Below are 20,946 nucleotides of genomic sequence, written 5' to 3' on the forward strand. Positions count from 1 at the left end.
ATAAAATTGAAATTATGTTTCAAGGTTAGTATCCTTTTGACAAGGCAAGGATGAAGAGGGTATATCTATACTAATAAAAGGGTAATATGCTAATTAGGGCAGACATCTTCTGGACATCCATCCGAATGTCCATCCGGACATCCATCCGGACAAAGCCATAGCGGCTGCAAGGCCCAGAGCTCAGGCAGCCGCGAGCTCAGGCAACTGTAAGCCCAGGCGGCTGCGAGGCCTGGGGCTCACAGCAGCTTTGAGCCCTGGCAGCTGCGAGGCCTGGGGCTCACTGCAGCCGCAGCCTCAGGCAGCCATGGGCTCATGCAGCCATTAGCCCCGGCGGCTGCGAGGCCCAGGCAGCCATCACGGCCGGCAGCAGCTGGGTGATAGGGGTGGTGCCTTCCCCTGATCTGCCTGGTGGCCTCCCACAGAGGGAGGCCAGACTGTGGCTCCCCATGGGGAGTGGGCCTAAGCCGTCAGTAGGACATCCCCTGAGGGCTCCCAGACTGTGAAAGGGGGCAGGCCGGGCTGAGACCGCCCCCCCCCCCTCCGCACTGCAGTGCACGAATTTTCATGCACCGGGCCTCTAATATATATATATATATGACTGGTGCACACACAAGGCATTGCATTTACTGAGGTTACTTCTACACTATCTCTAGAATCTCTAGGTAGTTTCAACAAATGCAGCATAAAAACCCTGCTGCTACCTCCTACTCCTGATAATTAAACCAGGTAATTTCACATACCTCCCCCATCTCCACCATAACTGAGGCTTGTCCTGTCTTCGAAAGTAATGTTCCTAGACATTGCTTCTTCCCTTCCTCAGGCATTCGAAAAGTAATAATGTCTAATATTCTAGTATGACAATTCATAAACAGGTAGATAAAATTACAAGATAAAGACCAGCCTAAAAACTTAGTTTGCTTTTTGTTTTGTTTTTGTTTCCAAACACTGAGTAAGAAATATGATCAATGATATAATATTGAAGTACGGAAAATAAGGGATACAGAGCAAGAGTTGCTATGATCCAAAGCTTATCCTTAAATATTAACTATTCAAATGCCACCATAGACCACTCAGATGTTTTCCCTGGTCCAAATCTTCAATGTGACAGTCAACCCCCATTGCATTAGGAACCTACTCTACAGAAGTTAGGTTGGCTATATATTTGAGGATATAGAAAAAAAGAGAGGTTAACCATGTTTCTGATAAAGGAAAAAGGAACAGTTCTTAAGGGAAATGAAATCTGGAGCTCAGTTCTTTGGAGTCTTAACATAATATACCTTCCCCCAAATCAAGCTCAATATTAAAAGTCCAAACATGACTGTACCTAAAAGTACCTAGTGTTCCACCATCTATTACTTTTCCTATAGCTTTATAGTAACTTTTCCATTTGTAGTTGCATTAGAAGAGCACCTCTTTACCAGGAGCAAATGCTATCACTTACAGGTATTTTCTAGCACTAATATTACCCTGTCTTTCCCCAACTTTACATCTACTAACAAACAGCTGTGACTGATCACTTGTTACAAGGGAAACAAACCATAGCAGGTGAACCCCTATTCACAGCTAAGAGATATATTTTTGTGATGAGATGTATGTTGGTCTTCATGTTGCTAGTTTCAGCCTGCAAGGCATCACCAATATACACAGCACTCACTCATGACACCGCCTTCCTATCTCTGGTTACTTATTTCCCCAGAGTAGTAGCTGTTGTCAACATAAACTATTCCACCAAACCCCAAAAGTTTAAGTCAAGAAACCTGGATATCAGGCCCAGCTTTGCTACTTACTGACAGTGTGACCTTGACCAAGTTATTTAAATTTCCTGAACTTCAGCCTGTTCAGGTTCTTTATCCAAAAAGAAGATAATGAAATTACTGTTCTCAGGGGGCTATTAGGAAGACTAAATGAGATGATGGTGAAGCACACTACCAAAAAGTGAGAGGTATTCTGGGTTGAATGGAGCAGACTTTAGCTAACATATGAAGACTGGCACAGACCTCAGGCCCTTGAAGGTGATCCTACCTTGCTGATGGCATGAGCAGAAGCAAAAGCTGGAAATAAAATGAGGCTGGGTAAAGAGAGAAAGTTAAATTAGGTAGAGGAAGGAGGAATGAAATCAAATTGTGTGTGTGTGCGTGTATGTTGGAGGGGGTGGTAAAGTTGATGGTAAGATACAGTCCTAGAAGTATACCAAATACTACAGTCCAAATGCTTTAATGAGGTGGCTAACATTTAATTTACATTTTATAAAGGATGTTTTTTCCATATTTGTGGCCAAGTTTCAGTGAAAGATTTTTTTGTTAAGTAATTCTTTTAGTCCTATTTCCCCATATAAACATTCCCTCACACCAGATTTCATTTCAAGAATATTCAAGAGACCTATCAATTCAAACATGTGTGGGCACTAGACACACAAAGATGAAAGCAGGGCTGAATTTAGATGTATCAGTCATTACTTAAAACGAAAGGTGCCACTGAATTTCAACCAACTGTAGGAAGCAAAAGGGGAAGAGACACCAAAAGATCTACCCAAACATTAACAGTGAGTTGCCGCTGGATGATGGAATAAAAAATGACATTTTCTACTACGTTATACCTCTGTAAAATGGTCAGTCTGTAAATGTCCAAAGTTTCTCCTAGGATCCATTTGGTTTAAATGTAGACACAAAAGAACAAACACTACCCTCACAGCTGGGAACTTTTATTTGCTAACAGATTGGTACGGAATTTACTGCAATGAGGTTATGTTTATATACTTGTGATGGAAAATGTCTAATCATTTTCACTTTAAAACAGACCTTTAACACAGGCATGGACCTCAGAAATAATCCAAGGCAACATCTGCTCTTGAAAGATGCAAAAATGAAGAGCCAGAGAGTTGAAACGATTTGTTTACGATCACACAAATAGCAACAGCTTCAAGACTAAAACCCAGGTGTCTGGACTTTGCAACTCAGAGCTCCTTCCACTACACCATTTGTTTTGAATGATGCTTCTCGAAAGTCCACACTAACTGAAGAGCATCTATGGTGCTACAAGAAGACAGAGATGGATAAAACCTGGTCCCTGGACTCAGGGGAATCCGTTTTAAAATAAAAGGCAAATTGAAACATGTGTTCTGCTTTCAAAACGGAAAATCTTAGCAGCTTCTGCTGAAAGATACTATTTGATTCCCACCCCTCCACCACCGAATCCTGCATTCCGTCAGTTAACTTTCTGGTCCCACTCACAAGCTATCAATGCTCCACAATTTGGAAGAGAGAGAGACGGTTGGCGAATGGGAGTTATAATAAGTTCTCTAACCACCAATTACCCTTCAAAACTTAACCGTGCACTTCACTTCCCTTATGCATTTCTCTTGCCCTTCTCTAGCAATGCAGCCCCCCACACCTTTGAAAGGAGAGGAAATACACTTAACTTTTTTTTTAAGAACCTGTGATTTGGCTCCAGATTTGAGCGCTCCATGAAAACCATTCCAGACATCCACCTCCTCCTCCTCCTTTCACGGCATTCAGGTTTTTTCTGTCTGCTTCGACTTCCAGGGGCAGGTCTGCCATCGCCCTAAATAGAGTGGCATGGCCCCGAGGGCACCGAGCCTCCTTCCTGCAGCCCCACCATTGAAGGGGCTCTGCCAGGCGCCCAGGGGAGGTCATCCTCCCTCCCTTCAATTCCTGTTTATTCCTGCCGTCGAGACACCACTCCCAAGGCGAGTCCTCCCTCCAGCTGACGGACCTGTGCCTCCCAGACAGGCTCATTCAGAGAAAGGGACAGCAGAGAGGAACCCGGGGCACGCGTGAGGGTTGGCCCTTGAGGAGCAGACGAGCGAGCGCCAGATTCAAAGGCAGAACCGGGAGAGTCAAGGAACTGGCCTCCCGCACTCCGAGGTAAAACGCCACCTCCTTTAAAAACGGGAACGTTCTCCACAGCAACCTGCTAAGACAAAACCACTCACCTGCAAAGAGGCCACCAGCAGCACCACCCGCTCCTCAGAGCCGCCGCCGGGCAGGCAGCGCCGCCTAGGACTCATCCCTGTGGCCGGCATCAACGCTCTTTTCTAGCCCGGGCGCCAGAGGGGCAGGTCCTAGCGCTCTGCCCATTGGGGGGTTGAAATGTCACTCATTTACGGCCCCGCCTTACTCCCCAGGAACAGGTCGAGGTCTTTTCCGGTTTCCAAATCCCTGGGGTAGAAAGTGAGGTTCTGATTGGCTCACTGCGGAGACGAGCACACATCCGGACCAATGAAGAGCTGACGTCGACGCCGGTGGGCGGGCTTGGGTCTGGAAAAATAGAGAAGCCGAACCCGCGATAGAAAAGCCTCAGTCCTGGGGAGGTCTTGACGGGCTGAGCTGCTAGAGAGAGTTTCGCGTCGTAAGGAAAGCAAGTACCTGCCCATGTACGGAAGTGTCGGCGGGATCCTGGAGGCGATGCCTTTTTTAAGGTGCGAGACTTCAACCCGGGATGAAAGTGGGCAGTTCTTGCGGGGGAAAGCTCCCGCTTTCCTAGTTGGTTTTAAGTCTTAAAATCCTTTAAAGTGCCGGCTGTCTGGGCAGCAGCTGAGCCGCGCTTTCTCTTAGTGCTTTCGTAGGGATGCCCCGTAGGCTGTTCCCTGGCACTGTTTTGGTTGGGAGAGAACAGTGATAAATAGAAGGCAGGAAAGCTTCTACCACAGATGAAGGGAGGATGGAGTGGAAAGAGAATTGTAAATTTGGAGGCCACAGTTACTGAACAAGAGAAACCCATAAAAAAAAAAAAAAATACCCGAAGCGCCGCTAGAACCACCACACCAGGCTTTGAAGCACACAGTCATACCTTTTGAGTAGGTGGGAACGATAAGGAATAGTGCGCGTGCCTGGCCGCATGGGAAACCCCCGCTTCTCCATTTGTAAGAAGCTGCCCTGCCTGGTGTCAGCGTCCTCTTTGGAGGATTTCCTGATTCATCCTCATCACAAGCCCCGTAGCTTGGTGCCTGCCAAGCAGGTCCTCAGAATAATTAAACAAAAACTCGAAAAAGTAATCTTTCCACGTTGTTGAATGCCACGACAGGCTATGTGTTGGATTCATGGAGACCTAAGTGTTTGTAGTTGGTTCCCTGTCTCACGGGCCCTTGTTTAGAACAGAACATTTCCGCCCCGGATCTCAGAGATCAGGGTTCAGCTTGCAAGTGGAGGAGGCACCTTCCAGACCTGACTCCCAGGAATACAACTTCCAGATCGTATATTCTTACCCCACTTGCTCTTCCTTTCCTCCAGGATGCACGGGGGACCAAGGGAAGGGGAAGTTTTCCCAGAAAGCTCTCTAACTCAGAATGCCCACCATCCATACTCTGGAGGACAAAGACGGCCGTTCGCCAGTGTCTGTAAGCATTTGACACGTGGGGACACGCAACGCTGCACTTCAGGGCAGCTGCTCATGGGATTTAGTTTTACTGTCCTTGTGGATACCCATGGAATGCTAGCTCGTCACCTAGATTCTATTAGAACATCAACAATGTCAGCCATCGCATCTGCCTTTTAGAAACTCGTTGTGCAGGTGAGGACTCTGAAGGTTAAGAGATTTGTTCAGAATTATTTAGCTGGTTGCGGGCAGAACTTGGACAAGGACCCTTGCAAGGTTGCTAACTCAAAATTCTAGGAAAATGCTTCCTTTTCTGCAGCTTCTCCCCCCCCCCCAAAAAAAGACAATAAATTCTTTAAAATCAAGATTACAGATTTTAAAAGTAACTTGCATTAAGACCAACCCCGAGGAATTTGATTTTGATATAGCAAGCAGTGTCAATACTATGAAAATAACTCAGTGTCTCAAGTCCCTATTTTACTTAAAACAACTCTTGGAAAAGTTCCAGTTTCATCCAAACAAGAAATGAAAACACCATATAATTTATTATAGCCATGTTGTCTCTTTGTCTTTCTTTCTATTATGTGTGTATATCAGAAAATCAATATTAACAAATATTGTACTTTAAGGATTGGGTAGCAGATTGTCTTGTTCAATAAAATACTATTTTATGATAGCATACATACCTGGCCAAAATTTACACAGGATTCCTTTGTAGGTAGGGTTGAGCTGGTCCACCAAGCATCAGAACACCATCCACTCACCTGAGCTATTCTGCCTCGTTCTCCCCTGGCAGAGCCATGGGCTCCTTCCCTCCCTTCCTCCCTCCAGTAAACTCCAGAATTCGTTGGTCCTATATCCCATGTACAGGACTGTCTCCTTGTCTTGAGAGTTGTCAAGACACATCATGACCTGGTTGTTTGCTCCTACCACACCCTATCTTCTTCAATGTCGGATTAAAATCTGCCACTCATAATCTAGTGTAATAGGCCCATGTTTGGCTTCCATTGCCCTACTAAGTACAGGACTCATCTATTGAAACCAAAAAAACTGGAATTGCTCCAACGGATCAGCCATAGAGACCCACACCAGGGATTTGAAAGCCACCTGTCCTTTCTTTCCACGTGTTAAAACGGAGAATCCTCATCTCACAGAGGAGAATAATGGAGGCAATTTTGAAATAATTTTGCAATCTCTGGAGGTACATTGCTTGACCTCAGCCTGTCTTTGTGAAATAGGGATAATACCTAAGTGACCAGTGTGAAAATTAAATGAGATAATGCAGTGTATGTCTGGCTTTTGGAAAGCATTCAGTAAGTGGTATTGATTCTTAACAATTACAGTAGAGTGTTTTAACTACTTACAAGTACCCTTATTTTAAAAACTCAAGAAACGCTGGGCCTTGGGCTTTCCTCCCCTTTGCAGGATATCTGTAGAGGTTATAAGACAGGAATTTCCCCAGTTACCTCACTACTACCCACAGAGGCGCCTGTCAGGAAGTGAATGGCCTAGAGGGTACAGACCAGTGGCAGATCCAGGAGCTCCGGTATTGGGAAGTCTGTATTATGTGAAATTTCCCTACTGTAAATCTCAGCAGTGAGCATCCTGGGGCAGAAAAGGAAGCAGGCTGATTTTCTTTTTTTCCACTCTTAATTCTGGGGGAAAAATAACTGGCTGAAAAAGGAGGAAACTTGTAGAAAATCAAAAGAGGCACTTTCCCCTTTTATAAATTCTGCTTAGGAAAAACACTAATTTCTTTAAATGCTGTTTTTTTCTGTGGCGGTAAACAAAGTAGTCACAATTTCTGCCCTGTGGAGTTTTCAAATGCTGTATCATATGTATTATAACTTTTTATTAACAAATATTACATTTATTGTATTAGGTTTAGAAAAGAATTTAAAACACCCATAATCTTACCACTCAAAATTTATTAACCATTTTTATTTTTTTTCTATTTTGTCCCTGTAAATACATTATTTTTTAAAAGACTGGAATTCAGCCCAGCTGGCATGGTTCAGTGGTTGAACATCAACCTATGAATCAGGAGGTCATGGTTCAATCCTTGGTCAGGTCACATGCCTGGGTTGTGGGCTCAATCCCCAGTGTGGGGAGTGAAGGAGGCAGCCAATCAATGATTCTCATCATTGATGTTTCTCTCTCTCTCCCTCTCCCTTCCCCTCTAAAATCAATAAAATATATTTTAAAAATAAAAGACTGGAATCCATAGTATATATATTGTTTTACAGCAATATTTACTTAATTTATCATGAACATCTCCCCATGCCATTTAATATTCTTCAATATATATAATTCCATTGTGTGAGTGTGCCTTTGGATATTATATCTCACAGTTCAACCAATCTCCTACTCTTGAGCATTGAGTTTGTTTCATTTTCTTAAAAAGATTCAGGTATTTAAACGGGCTACTTGTTTCCTTGAATGACAGGGTGCTCTGGGAATGTCTGTTGAACCACAGCACTACTGGGGGAGCCCCAGCCTTTCTTTGCTGAAGGTGATAAAGCACTAGGAATTCTTTTTTCTGGGCCCTGGTATTGCAGAGCTAAGAAAGGTAAATCCAGTTAAAGCCTGAAAACACCTGGAGGGTTGTCTTTTAATCCTTGCTTTTCTCAGGGTTTCCTGTTCTTTAACCTGAAGAAAAGGTGGTTAGGTGAGAGAAAATTGGGGGATGGGTTAGAAATCAGAGCTCCATTAGTAAAACCTCACAAAACTCCTGGTATATGTATTTCCATTTTACAGATGAGGAAAGTAAGGCTCAAAGAGGGAATTGGTCCAAGCCTGCACAGCTAGGCACAGCTTGGGTCTGAAATTTGAACTGTGTCCACCATGCTTCCCACTGTTCCTAAAAACTGATGGATATAACACCATTCTTCCCCCCTCCACCCCCCATGGGAAATTTGTTGTCAATCTTCTGGAATATATGCATTATCTGTTCTCTAAAAAAATAAAAATCTTGACTATCCAAGAATTTCTTCTGCCTTGAGTCTCCTGAGTTGGCTTACTCTTAGTCAAAAGAATATATCCTCATTTTTTGATGAGGTATTTACTTATTTGACCTCACTGTATACATTGGAAGGTCAAAGTCATAAAAGGAAGTTCTTATAAACCCTGCAGCAATTTAACAGCACTACACATAGTTCCCTTAACTTCTGGGATTTATGAAGTATGACGATATATATTTAGCAGTACGCCTATTTTTCTAGTTTAGCTCATAAACTGGTTCTGAAGGAAATTCTAGAAGAGGCTTTCCAAAATTGTTTAGAGCCATGAAGCATCACTGAAATGGGTGTATGAACCTCCCACTATGACACTTTGAAGGCAGTAACACTTACTGGAAATGTAACTTCTTGAATGTTTTGTTAAAGGCTTTTTACATAATCTAATCAAAATCAGTTTTAATCCATGGTACACGTTTAAAATAAAAATATTTTCCCATCCCCCCCACCCACTCCACTCTTGTACACCTTGTACACACACACACACACACACACACACACACACACACACACACACTACCAGTACCCTAGCCCAAGCTACCATCACCTCTTGCCTGGATTTTCTCAATAGACTCCTTTGCTCTCTTTTAAGCAGCCAAGGTGATATTGGTAGAATATCTTTGTGGTCATCCTGGCTGGTGTGGCTCAGTTCGTTGGAGTGTTGTCCTGTACACCAAAAGGTGATGGATTTGATTCCCAGTCAGAGCACATATGCAGGTTGCTGGTTCGGGGTGCATATGGGAGGCAGCCAATTGATGTGTCTCTTTCACATCAATGTTTTCCTCCCTCCCTTTCTTCCCCTCTCTAAGATACATTTATTTAAAAAATAAAAGAATCCAAATGTAATGTAATTTACTTTTTTAAAGAAAGAATATATTTGTGATCAGATTACAGCTAACCCCCCACTTCCCATGGCTTAAAACACTGCAGTCGTTTCCCTTTGCTCCTAATATTGGCTTTCTTCGTCCTCCCTTTGGCCATTAGACCTTTGTACATGCATTTTTCCTACCTAGAATGCTCTTTCCTCCCAAGTTAAAACACAGAACAAGAATCCAAGTTTCCTAACTCTCAGGCTGAGTCTCTAATGCAAGGGTACTACTGGGGACTAATAATTATCCAATAGGGAAATGTGATTCAGTGGTTCAAAAGAAGTACAATAATGGGCAAGAGTGTGGGCTTTGGAGTCAGTCCACCTCTGAGTCTGTTCTGTACTGATCATATGATCGTGGGCAACTTGCTTAACATCCTTGCCTCATTTCTTCTGTTGTATAATGAGCACAGTAATGATACCTACCTTATGAAGTTACATTATTTAAACAAGTTGACACATAGAAAGAGCTCAATACATTTTAACTTTAAAAATATATATATTTTTAGGTGTGGAACAAAATCAACCTTGTTGATTTTCTCTTGTTTTCTTCTGAAGAAAAATAGGTACAGCAAATAACTAGGAGGCCCTCCTAAGGGCAGAGAAGGCTGGTCCTAGCAGATAAGGTTTCAGAGGCTGCACTATGTAGGGAAAGACATGTGATTACGTAGTCAAAACAAGTGCCAGGCCACAGATGCTAGTGAGCTGAGATAACATGAAGCCTAAGGGATGTAAAAAATACACAAAGGGGAAAAAATTTAAAGAAATCTAAAATGGTATAAAAAATCACAACAGTAGACAAAAGACATTCTATTTATAAATGAAATCATCTTAAGCTTCTAAACTAAGGCTTGTTCTATAAAACATCTTTTCCTTGTATGGTAAACATTTTCTAGGCTACCTGAGATCCCAGAACTTGGCTTTGAGAGCTGTCATTTCTATAGCTACTTGTAAGTGCTGTGCTGTGTCCAGAGAGAAGCTACTTTACCTATAGATCTGTGACTCCAACATCAGTGAGGCAAAGCTTTTTATGTTTCTCAGTTGACTCCTCACAGAATCTTAATTAAATAAATTAAGAAAATAGCTTCACTGGCCTCATTTATTAGTGAGTTTTCAAGTAAAGAATAATGACAAAAACCATCAGTCATTACCAACAACTGAATGTTGGTCTTTTTATGCCAGTTGAGGGAGGAAGAAGGGATACTAACTAGTGTCTGACATCATCTCTCTGTGAGGTGTCAGATAAGAGAAATAGGTAAAACACCTGTTGGCAACCACAAGTTGTAAAAATTAGCAAGTAAGGTTAGCCCATATGTATTCTGTCGACTACTTAGGATTTATAAGGTGGGTAATGGCAAAGGCTCTGATGCTTGGTGATTCCTGGTGAGATGACGTGCTGAAACTCAGGTTGCTGCAATCCCTGGTCACTCAATGACAGCTGGAGCACAGAACTGCAGTGCCAAATGACCTACATTTCTTCACCTTTGGAACATAAGCAAGTATATAAAGGCCAGGCATCTATAGCTTGCCAAAACTCCCCTTCTGTTAGAAATTATTTTTAAGACCAATAGGAAAGAACCTGTGTCCTCAGCTCCAAAAACAGCTATATTAGACAAAATATTAAAAACAGACCAACTTTAGCGACATATTATGGAAAATGTTACATTTTTTAGCTCCCCAAAAGGGTAAATTTAGCAAATTTATTATGTTATATGTACTCCTCTTTGCCTAAACCTATATATTTCCTTATGCTTTGTTGCATCTCTAACTTCTCAAAAAAAGTGTGTGTGTTGGGGATAGGAGGTAGAGAAGAGCCAAAAAGGAAAAGGGAAAATGAGAAAACAATTAAAACCTTGAGAAACGCCTGAGATCTGGTCTCAACCAGCAAATTAAACCAAAAAGTAACAAATTATTCATTGAATGTCTCCTGACGCTTAAGAACTTGTGTTGGGAATTTTGAATTAAGTGAATTAACAATACTTTTAGTACTTACCATGAACTGTGCCAAGAGCAAGAGATAAAGATAAATGAAACATTGCCCTTATCGCCAAGGAACATGGCCTAGTAGGAGAGAGACCAACTCATGAATTATTAATTACAGTCCAACAAGTATAAGTGCAGGTGCAATTAATTAAGACTCACAAGGTGTTTTGGTGGGAAGGGAGTACTTAATTATGCGGAAGGAGGGGTTGAAGGTGAGAAGTTGGCAGGGATATGAGATTATGTATCTGTCATTTAGATACATAATGGAAGATATAAAGTCTGAGCAATGGTAAGAATGAATAGAATTTCAGTCAATTGAACATTGGATTGTGGTAATGGATGCACAATTATATTAAACTCACACTCATTAAATTGTATGCTAAAATGGGTGCACTTTATGGTATATAATTTATAACTTTAAAAAAGACCTGATTTTTAAAAAAGAGAATACTGGCTTTAGAAACAGATACATGTGGACAGAATCCTCATTAATAGTTGTGTGATCTTGGTCAAGTTAGTTAACCTCTCTGATCTTCATGGTCCTCATATGTAAAATAGAAATAATGATATCTAGCTTGGTACTGCTGGGAAGATTAAATGGGACTGTGTATTTAAAGTGCCTGCTACATTATCATGCTCAGCTTATGATAGTTCCCTTTCTTGTCCCAGGAATGTGTAATGAGTGTTTAATTGTTCCTGCTGTCCACCAGACACCTCTGTTCGCTGTGTCTTCTGACTTCCTTTCACTAGAACTTGACTGATTACTTTCCCATTTCTCTTATATCCTTGCTCAGCACCTTCATCAAGCATCTTACCTATACTTCCAATGGTATTTCTCTGTGCCTTTGCCCATGCTGTGATTTCTATCTGCATTATGTTTCTTATCCTTTTTCACTTAACTAATCCTTAATCATTTTTTCATTTTTTTTAGGATTTTAAAATTGTATTATATTCCATACATACTGGGAAGAATGAAGAATGATATATAAACACTGTGTATCCACTCCCAGCTTTATCACATCTTAACATTCTGCCATATTTACTTCAGAACTTTTCATGGAAACAAGTCTTTGGGTTAGTTGACTTTTTCCTCTTATTTATTTTGAGATGAGTTGTGGTGGAATAGAGACTAGAATCAAATTATATTAATTTCTGAATTATATAAATCAGTTTTTAAGTTTTAGCTTAACTTTGTTCAGCAAAAACTTCATTTTTGTTTAGCAAGATCTCCTATATGTTTTTGTCACTTCTATTTATAACACATTCAATAAAGGAGTGATAATTTTCCACAAATTCATTGAAGGGTAGGAGTGGGGGCAAATGTAGGACTAATAGCACCATCCCATGGCATAAGATTTAAATTTCTTATCTTATTGATACTTTATGTCACCTCCCCTTTCACTGATGATTTCAGTTTTGAAGCACAAATTTATTTCAGTCCATCTAAAATTATCCAAGGGGACTGCTAAAGTTATGTCAATTAGTAACATTTTCTGGAATAACTGACAGAATTATATAAAAGTCACCGAAGTACTAGAAGGCTTTTTCAGATTGTGTGTGTGTCCCGTTTTTTGTTGTTGTTAAAGTAAACTATCTATTGAACAATCAGAAAATCCTTGTCATCCTTCTCTTTAATCAGTGTTCCTTCTCTTTAGTCTATCTTCTTGTTTAAAGGATACAGGGCTCTCTTTGCTTCAGCCCTATGCATCTGGTTTGCTTTTCACTATTACATGGCCTCCCTTCAGCCACAGAACCCATTTTATAACCTGACCATTTAAATTATGTATTTTTTAAAATTTATCTTTGTGAGATCAGTTTCCCAGTGTTTGCATATTTAGCCACAGCTGCAACCTGATCAGGTAACAGAACATGGTTCTGAAGGGTTTTCAATCTCTGATTGATCCTTTTAGGAATTCTCCAGAGACTATTATTGGAAATCTTTAGAGATTGAGTCACCGTCTCCTTTCCAACTCTTCTTAGACTTTTTTCCTCTTATTCCTTCAATCCATGTCACTGTCATTTGGGCTTTTTGTTAATTTCTTCTTTTCTTGAACCTTCCTTTTGACTGGTGCTTTCATTTAGACTGCTGCTACTTTTGCATCTCCTTCTCTTTCTATTCCACTTTCTCTTCCTCTTTCCCCTTATGAAGTGGAAGCTGAAGTGGTGGTCTTCATTCTCTACCGGTATATGTTCATCAGAATATGCGTCAGGAGTCTTTGAGGAGAGTCTCCAGATGTTGGGAGCTCACTTCTGCAATCCTTTCTCTCAGTAGAGGCTTTCTCCTTGCCTGTGAGGTTAAGCCACAGCTTGTCACCCAGGTGGGGACTTGAATAGCCTTTGTAGGATGTGGCAAGAGAGAAGAAAGTGCCCCAGAGCCCAGAAGGCCACTTTCACTTCTGGAGCGAGGGCAGTGGAAGTTGTCTTCTATGACAGTATGTTTGAAAATATTGATGACATGAAAAAGTTAATAAAAACTACATGACTTACTAAAATTGACTTAAGAAGGAATAGAAGATCTGGATAGTTCTACAATCAACAAACAAATGGAATCCATAGTATAAAATCTTCCCATACCAAGCAAACAAACAAAAAACACTGGCCCAGAAACTTATAGATGAGTAATTTGCAGGAATCACTTACTGCTAGTGCTTGATATTTCCTTCTACATGGAAGGAAATGTATTGGTGTGGCATAACTGGCCTCTTTCTGGCCTTCTCACTTATCCCCAGAGGAAAAGGAACAGTTTATCCAAGTAATGAGTTTGGGAGAAAGCTTTGAATGTATGAGGCCTAGCCTCTTTGCAATGAGAAAGTACATGAGTGATCTTAGCAGTTAAGCCCCTGGCCTTACAGATTAGACCTGTCTGGGTGGGTGATCTTTCTAGATCTGGGACAGTATTAAGCAGCTTATTGTTGCCTCATACTTGAGTCCTATTATTCAAAAACTTTAACAGCAATATAGCTGATATTCTGGTCTCTATCTGTTTCTATACAATCTTAGTTACCAATTTTACAATTTTGGATTGGTGAAAAACTTTTCAAAATTTTTATGTGGAACTAAATTTAGACTGATAGAAAACTTGCCAGAATATATCCTTCACCCAGCTTCCCCTATTGTTAACATCTTCCATAACCATACTGCAATAGTCAGAAACAGGAAATTAACATTGCTATAATACTTCTAGCTAAACTGAAGACCTTATTCAAATTTGCCACTCACATCCTTTTTCTTTTTTTTTTCATAATATATTTTATAGATTTTTTAACAAAGAGGAAGGGAGAGAAATAAAGAGCCAGAAACATCGATGAGAGAGAAACATCGATTTTCCACTAACATCCTTTTCCTTTTTAAAAATATAAGTAATAATCCTGTTGATTTCTTCCTCCTTTTTTAAATCTTTATTGTTGAAAGCACTACACATGTCTCCTTTCTTCCCCCGCTCCATTGACCCCTTGGAGCCGCCCCCTGTCCCAGGCTTTCACCCCACTATTGTCTGTGTCCATGGGTTATGCATATATGCATACAAGTTCTTTGGTTGATCTCTTCCCACCTATTCCAGGATCTTTTCCAAGATGTCACATTACCTTTAGTTGTTAGTTGTCCTTAGTTCCCTGAGTCTGTAATAGTTCCTCAGTCTGTCCTTGTCTTTCACAACCTTAATTATTTTTTGAAAAGTTTATTTTGTCAAACGTCTCTCAATATAACTTGGCCTGATGTTTTTCATATTGAAGTGACGTTATATATGATAGGTAAGAATACCAGGAAATATTATATTCACACTGTATCACATCACAGTGTTCATGATATTGATAGGTATTATTATTGGTGACGTTAACCTTTATCAGTTGGTTAAGGTGGTCTCTGCCAAGTTTCTCTACGATAAAATTGCTGTTTATCCCATTGTAATTAATAAATATCTTGGGAAATATATTTTTTTAAATTTTATTGTAAAATATGCATAACATAAAATTTATCATCTTAACTATTTTTAAGTGTATAGTTCAGTGACATTAGGTACATTCATATTGTTGTGTAACCATCACCACCACCCATCTCCAGAAGTCTTTGCATTTTGCAAAACTGAAACTTTATACTCATCAAACAAAAGCTCCCCCTTCTCCCTCAGAGGAGATATTTTGAAATGGTGCAAACTTTGTATCTCCTCAAACTTTCACACACTAATTTTATCATCTCTTGATGAAGCTTTATTGTAACTGTTATTATTGTGGTATTTCATTGTAATTTTGTATTTTTCTTTTTCCTTTTATATTTATTACTTCAAATTCTACCATAAGGAAAATCTGACCCATCTCCTCCATTTATTTATTTAATTGATTACTCTTATCAGTAAGGACTCATGGATATTTATTATATTTATATATTATAATTGAATATTATAATTTTTTATTTTGCTGCTCAAATTGTTCCAGCTTTGGCACATAAGAGCTACTTTGAGTTGGCCCCTGTGTTTTGTTTTGGTTTTGAAACATGATCTTACTTTTAGGCACCGGAAGATGTTCCAGACTCATCTTAAGTATTACCTGCCCTAGCCCTGGAATCAACTTATTTCTCCAAGAAACTCTAGTTCTTTTTATTAGAGAGTGGTATTTAGAAACCACGATCTGAACACAAGCTGTGAAATTGGCTAAAGTTTCTGAAAATTTCAAGTTGATGAAAATATGGAATTCATACACTCATGGGAATTGGTACAATCAATTTGGAAAACAATTTAGCATTAGCTGGTATAGTTGTAGGTAGTTACATTCTGTAAGCCAGTAATTTCACTGGAAAAATTCTTGCAGATGTGCAACAGGAGTTGTATGCAGAATAGCACAAAACTGAAAATAACCAAAATGTCCCTCAGTAGAATCTATATATATAAAAGCCTAAGTGACCGACCATTCGACCATTTGACCAGTAGCTATGGTGCACACTGACCACCAGGGGGCAGACGCTCAACACACAAGCATGGAAACATGGAACAGACTGATGAATCTCAGAGGGAAGGGAGGAGAGGAGGCAGGAAGAGATTAACCAAAGATCTTATATGCATACTAGAGGCCCAGTGCACAGATTCGTGCACCGGTGGGGTCCCTTGGCCTGGCCTGTGGGGATTAGGCTAAAACCAGCAGTCCAACATCCCCTGAGGGGTCCTGGATTGCGAGAGGGCACAGGCCAGGCCAAGGGACCCCACCGGTGCACGAATCTGTGCACCAGGCCTCTAGTAGATGAATAAAGTGTGGTGTCTTCATAAAATGCAGTACTCTAAAGCAGTGACAACTCGTTATGTTGATTGATGAATGGATCTCAGACACATAATATCAAGCAAAAAAGGATACATTGGTATTATTACATTTGCATAAAGTCCATCAACACACAAACTAGGTATTTGTAGGGATGCACAAGTGATAAGATAATAAAACTAGAAAGAGAAGGGAACAATAACTACGAAATCCAGGATAGTGGTTAAAGATAGGGGGTAGAATGCAGTGGGCTTCAGAGGTATTGGTAATATATTTCTTAATTTGAATGGTGGGTTATTGGGCATTTTGTTTAGTTCAGACACATGTATGTCTGAAATATTCATAACGAAGAAGCAGGGGAAGGAAAAGGAGAGGGAGAGCAGCTGGAGGAAGGGAAAGAAAAGAAGAAGGGAGGGAAAGAGAAAGGGAAGAATGGAGTGAGGGGAAGAGAAAAGCACTCCTATACATGATATCTTAGATCTGAGTGGTAGTTCAGATTCTGACCCTAAGTATCAGTTTGGCTTTGGGTGAATCACTAAACTTCTCTGCACTTCACTTTTCATACCAGATAACTGGAAAAAATGCCCTTTGCCCTGTGTACAGTGTTATTTTTGCAGATAAAATGAAAGAGGTATACCTGTAGAATAGTAGCTCAAAAAAAAGCAATAAAGTGTTTCAAAATATAAAAGAAAAAGAAAGTTATACTTCACAGTGTTATTGTGAGGATAAAATGGAATGTTTATACCTATGGTATAGTACTTCAAAAAAGTAATAAAGTGTTCTAAAATATAAAGGAAAAAGAAAGTTAATACTCAAGTTATTTTGCTTCCTAACGCCAGAAACCTAGTGTATCTCAATATTTATGTATAATTTTATATTCAGTTACTGTTTAACTTACATCCTATGCATTCCTTGCTCAACTAATATATAAAGAGGAAAGCAGATACTGTGCTTATGCATTTCAAGAAGGGTGGCTTGCTCTTCTGCAAAATTCATACAAGAGTGGCTTAGCCATAGCATTTCTACAGCCTCAGGCTGTAGGACTAGGGGGCCTTTCTCACTTGAGAAGGGCAGTATTGGTGTGCTCTCTGGTGGTGGTCAGAGGGGAAAGCACATGTGAAGGGCTTGGCCATTGGGGCTCAGTTTCAGCAAACACAGTAATAATATAAATTAAGGGCTTCTATGCCTTATGATGTGACAAGTTCTGCATTCACTTTTTTATTTTCACTATCTCATTTAATTCTCATAACAATTCTGAGAAATATATCCTCATTTTACAGATGAGAATATTAGGGCCTCGGAGTTGAAGTAAATGAAGGGAGGTAGAAAAATAAACAAAGTTGGTTGTGTATTCCCTCTTCACCCCTGTAAACCTCCCCCAAGTCACTAAGCATGTCCATCTTTTAAAATTTCAGATCCCAGCCTGACACACTTCACACATGTACAGCTCTTTTTTCCCTCTTAACCTCTTTCATCACACATTTGCTATTTATGTCTGATGCACAAATCGGCTCTTTCCTGGTCTCTAACCTGTGAGTCCTGCTTATTCCTGGGCAGCATCCATACTTAACCACTGAGATTAGGAGTTGAACTATTACCAAAGGGATGGGGGGTCGGGGTGGGAGGAGTGAAAGAAAAGATTTTGTCTTTAAAGTGTAAATTATTTTTTTAAATACACAGTACTGTAGAGGATTTATATTCATAGAAAAAATGTGCTTTCAGCATGAAGTCATCAGTTCTGTAAAGGGGAAGGAAGAAAAACAATTAGTTCAAAGAGAGCATTTCCCCCCTTCTTTGGTATGCAATGGCACATACATGAACATTTCATATCGACTCAACTCAGTGGTATAATGTGATGTAATATACAGGCATGGTCTGGAGTTAGGAGACTTTGGGTCTACTTCCATGATCTATTATACTAGCTGTGTGATAAATTGCTTAAAACTGTAGTTCAAGTTATTTGTCTCTATATTTAAAATGTTAAACTATATGATTTTTAAAAACATTTTTGGCTCAGCAGTTTCAGACCCCAGGGAATACTTAAGTGCTTATTCTATGTTGGGGCCCTGGACATATGGGAGAAATATAGTCTTAGTCTTAAGAAGCATATCATTTCATAAAAATATGACTTATTTTAAGTAGTTAAATATAACATTTTTCTTTTCTCATTATTTAAGGTGAACTTGGTTCAAGACATTATAACACAATTTATAACTAACTTTTCTCCATCAATTCATGTATTCCTCTTTTTAGCCTTCAGGAAAAAAAAGTATGATATAATCATGGTCCAAGAAATCAAATCCTATTATTCAACACATCTACATGGCTTATTATTTACTTCTCACTTCCTCTTTTTTCTTCCAAAGTTACAAACTTCCACTGATACAGATTAAAATATTTCTTATGCTTTTCATTGCTATGATTATGATGGACTAGATAAGATGAATGACTCTCCCATTACAATATGACTAACTAGAACCTGGATATATTTCAAATATAATTTTAATACATTGCTGACAAACAAGAAATAAATTATATCCCCATGTGCCAAAAATAGGAAAATGAAAACAGCTAGAACTGGAATGAACAGTTTAAACAAATGTAAAGGCTGGGATTGCCTTGGGGGGGAAGTGTCAATACCAGCTACTGGGATTAGAAGATTAAGCTTGGGCTTTCTGCAAAATGGGGAGTGAGACTCTTCCACTAAGCCAGAATCTTTGAAGAGAACTACAGGGATCTCAGATCAGTAGCCTCCCTGAATCCATTGTAAAACAAATACAATTCCCCAGTCGAGGCCTCTGATTTACAAAACTTAAATACAATAAAATATAATAAGAAATTAACAAACATACCACAAATGAAAGTCATGAGAGAACAATAACACATTTAAATTCTTGAGAATTTATATAGTGAAATTATCAGGTAGGTAGTATAAAATAATTATGGTTCAACTGTTTTAAGAAATTAAAGGTAGAATAAAAACTGAAAAAAGGATCAAAATATAAATGTAGTAAAAATTCTAGGCATATTTGAAAAAAGAACCAATTAGAACATTTATAAATAAAATATAATTATCGAATTAACTCAGTGAATGAATTGAACAGAATATATTCAGGTGAAGAGAGTATTAAATCTGAATGAAATACTCAGACTATAATACACAGAAACAAGGTGGTAAATACGAAAGAAGTTAAGATACAAGAAAGATATAATAAGTATAACATATCTAATTGGAGTCTGAGATTGAAGAGAGTATTAAATCTGAATGAAATACTCTATAATACACAGAAATAAGGTGGTAAATACGAAAGAAGTTAAGATACAAGAAGGATATAATAAGTATAACATATCTAATTGGAGTCTGAGATGAAGAAAATAGAAAAAAGGCAGTATTTGAAAATATAATGGCTGAGAATTCCCCAAAACTTATAAAAGGATATGAACCCACAAATAGAAGAAATAAGAGTCCAAGATAGAAAAGATATATATTTTTTGTACAACCAAAGAATATCAAATAAAAGAGAACATCTTAAAAGTATGCAGTGAAAAAAAGGTAGACAATTTACAAAGGAGAACAAGTAGATACCAAATTTTTCAATAGCAACAATGGAAGCCAGAACACAGTGGAATGATATCTTCAAAGTCCTGAAGAGAAAATAATTGTCAACCTAGGTTTCTGGATTAGCTTTTCTGTTTTCAAGAAAAATGACAATAAAGACATTTTCAGACTAACATACAGTAGATTGAATTTACTACCAAGAAACCTTCCCTCAAGGAACTTTTTAAAGAATGTACTTCAGTCCTGGCCAGTGTGGCTCAGTTGGTTGGACGTTGTCCCATGTACCAAGGGGTTGCTGGTTTGATTCTGGTACATGCCCAGGTTTCAGGCTTGATCCCCAGTAGTGGGAGTGTGTGCAGGAGGCACCGGTTGATGTTACACTCACATCAATGCTGCTCTCTTCTCTCTTTCTCTCTAAAAGTCAATAAAACTATTTAAAAAATAAAGAATGTACTTCAGAAAGAAGGGAAAATTCTAAACTCAAGTTCAGTATTCCCACATGCAAATGAATGAAGTTACCTCACACCATATACAAAAATTAACCCAAAATGGACAGAGAGCCCTTCTGGAGTGGCTCCGTTGGTTGAGCATCAACCCATGCACTAAAATGTCACCAGTACAATTCCCAGTTGGGGCACATGCCTGGATTGTAGGCTCGATCCCCAGTAGGGGGCATGCAGGAGGCAGTTGATGAGTGTTTCTCACATTGATGTTGCCCTTCCTCTCCCTTTCACTCTCTCTAAAATCAATAAAAACATATTTTTTAAAAAAAATGGGCAGTCCGGCTGCCATGGCTTGGTGGTTACGCATCAACCTATGAACCAGGAGGTCACGGTTCTATTCCTGGTCAGGATACATGCCCAGGTTGTGGACTTGATCCTCAGTGTGGAGTATGCAGGAGGCAGCCGATCAATGATTCTCATCATTGATGTTTCTATCTTTCCC

General features: G+C 39.5%; 1 protein-coding gene and 1 long non-coding RNA gene across 4 annotated transcripts in view; one reads left to right on the forward strand and one right to left on the reverse strand.

Annotated features, from left to right (window-relative positions):
• Positions 1–4,066, reverse strand: part of BPGM (2,3-bisphosphoglycerate mutase) — a 28,423-nt gene extending 24,357 nt beyond the window's left edge. Inside the window, exon 1 of the mRNA XM_005860705.2 lies at positions 3,953–4,066. The gene's annotated coding sequence lies outside the window, so the exon portion shown is untranslated. The remainder of the gene's footprint in view (positions 1–3,952) is intronic.
• A 223-nt stretch (positions 4,067–4,289) lies between these two features.
• Positions 4,290–14,096, forward strand: LOC106725137. 3 transcript variants are annotated; one of them, XR_001361005.1, is made up of 3 exons: positions 4,290–4,438; positions 5,250–5,529; positions 12,131–14,096. It is a non-coding gene; the product is annotated as an uncharacterized LOC106725137 (long non-coding RNA). The 3 variants fall into 3 exon arrangements; XR_001361006.1 differs by lacking the exon at positions 12,131–14,096 and adding an exon at positions 8,092–8,320; XR_001361004.1 differs by lacking the exon at positions 12,131–14,096 and having other exon boundaries at positions 5,250–5,885.
• Positions 14,097–20,946: the final 6,850 nt, after the last annotated feature.

Source organism: Myotis brandtii, unplaced genomic scaffold (assembly GCF_000412655.1).
Source record: "Myotis brandtii unplaced genomic scaffold, ASM41265v1 scaffold1384, whole genome shotgun sequence".
Lineage (NCBI taxonomy): Eukaryota > Metazoa > Chordata > Mammalia > Chiroptera > Vespertilionidae > Myotis > Myotis brandtii.